Source organism: Clupea harengus, chromosome 15, assembly GCF_900700415.2.
Source record: "Clupea harengus chromosome 15, Ch_v2.0.2, whole genome shotgun sequence".
Taxonomy (NCBI): Eukaryota; Metazoa; Chordata; class Actinopteri; order Clupeiformes; family Clupeidae; genus Clupea; species Clupea harengus.
In genome coordinates, this window is record NC_045166.1 from 13,135,481 (window position 1) to 13,137,980 (window position 2,500).

At 38.3% G+C, this 2,500-nt stretch overlaps 1 protein-coding gene across 2 annotated transcripts in view; it reads right to left on the reverse strand.

The window, feature by feature from the left end:
* The window catches only part of LOC105897707 (metabotropic glutamate receptor 1), a 27,905-nt gene that overhangs the window by 11,758 nt on the left and 13,647 nt on the right, over nucleotides 1-2,500 (reverse strand). The window lies entirely within an intron of this gene.

The window sequence follows — 2,500 nt, forward strand, 5'->3', positions numbered from 1 at the left end:
TGAGTTTAGTGCTTATTTATTTATTCACTGCCATTTGCAGTTTTCATATAGGCTAGTGTTTTTATTTTTGTTAGGATATCACGATGGCTCGGTCTCGGAATCATGACTATAAATGTTAAACATAATTGTTAATGATACAAATATTCTCCTATTTATTATTATTATAATTATTTAAATCCGAGGATGTCTGTAGAAACACGCAATCAACAACAATTTATCTTCCTTGGCTAAAGTAGCTAGCATAGCATAGGCAATTGAAATGAATAGGGTAGCTAGCATAGCATTGGCCATTGCGTAGCTAGTTGTAATCTGTCATTCTCTCCAGGTCTTGGCGTTATTTGTGAGAATACAGCCTAATTGGTTTATGCTATGCGGGCTTTGGCCAATGACAGGCTGTCATTTTTCTGACTGAGATCAAATGCAACAGGTCAAGTGTTTTGTGTTTTGCGTAGCAAAAAAACGGAGACAAACGCTTGTGAACCGATTCATAACTTTTAAATCGGGCAAAGACCGGTTCATGTCATTTTAATACCGATACGGGACTTCACGCATCGATGTAGTCGTATCTTACACGCTAAAAATGGATATTGATACGTATCGGTTATTTTTTACACCCCTATTAACAAGTCAGTTGAGTATTGAGCCGTATAATTTAGCAGAAATACAAAAAAATACAAAAAACGATTGTTTAAAAGGCAGGCGATCGACACAATTTCTCAACGAAAAAGTAAAGGTCCTGGTATTAGCCAGTCAAACGGAGTAAAGTACCCACTTCCAGTTTCAATACGGATCCCACCGGAAATACGTTATCTCTACCTACAGGGTACTCATAATCTGTCAAATTTATTATAGGGTACTCATAATCTGTCAAATTTATTATAGGATTCTCATAATCTGTCAAGTTTATTATAGGGTACTCATAATCTGACATGTTTATTATAGGGTACTCATAATCTGTCAAGGATAACAATCCAAAAACCTTTGAATAAGTTAATTCCCTCTGTCTCTCTCTCTCTGTCTGAGATTTACACTGTAAATAATGATAAGTAAATACAAGTACCAAAAATCTTTCCCCATTTAAATGATGCTAAATACCTCTAGGCCTGAAAAGTCTTCTGTTTCCCTCTAAAACCCTGCTCTTAAGTCTAAGCATTTGCATAAATTGAGTAAATCTGAGGATAGCTACTGGTAAACAAGCAAATGTCATTCAGTCGAGATAAAAACAGCACGAACAAAAAACAAACAAACAAACAAACAAACCCCATTTAGATGGTGCTCCTACAGTGAGCTTAAGTGAGAACACTGGCATTCAGCTGTGAAATGTTGCACAAAGTCATTGTTGAAAGTCAAAGTCATCAGAACGGATTGAGAACCATAAATACATGGTAGAAATTGTGGAGCAGCCAAAGGAGCCAAAGGAACTGAATGACTTTGAGGGCCTTAATTTCATTGATGGGCAGTGCAGCTGGCAACACGCAAATTCCGCCTCGCATGACCTCTATCTTATTTAATACATTTCATGACATGAGCTTTAAGATTTAAAGTGCAAACATGGGTGGATCAGCGCAGGGCAGCGCACAGACATGGGAGTTCCATGTATAATTAAGTTCTTTCATATTATGAAACAGGAACACAGGAACCTCCGTCTGGTGTAAACCGCTCCGTTCTCGACTGGAAATTAGTTGTTTGCTCTATTGTAGAACAAGCACTGAGCTCTGTGTGAATGTTTATAAGGTATGGTGGAATCATTGTGATGGGCTGATAAAGACTGACTTCAGTGCCACATCCACTAATAACTCAATCCATTTCTGCTTGATAGCGATACCGGCTTGGTGTCAATGGAATATTCTCACTGTACGGTGGCCTATTCTCACTGTACGCTTGCCTATTCTCACTGTACGCTTGCCGATGCACACAGCCCGTTCGCGGTGCTCATTGCCCTATGACATTAGGGTCCTGAGACGGTAAGTGCCGGAATTCACTCTTTGCTCGTCCTATTCTGTGGCATTGGCTTTGGTTGCTTCTGTCCACAGGCTCTGGACTCCCACTTTTCCATAACCTTTTCGCCATTATTGAGACGTCAATCATATTAACAGAGAGGCAAACATTGACAAATAGACCCATAACAGGTTTTACTGATGGATTGGAAGATAGTTAAATAGACAGATTAATAGATAAATTGATGAATTGGTAGTCAGTAGTAACCAGTCATGCTCACATATGCATACGCACATATTCACACATTCACTCTATCTCTTTCTCTTTCTCTGTCTCTCTCTCTCTCTCTCTCTCACACACACACATACGTGTGCACACACACCACACACACATACATTCATATATATATATATATATATATATATATATACTGTATATACTGTATACATATATACACTGAAATGGGCACTCTCTATTTTAAAACCCAGATTGAGCCTTCAGGATTGACACTGTCTACACACACCATCCCATAATAGTTTAATTAATCACATTGAATTTACAA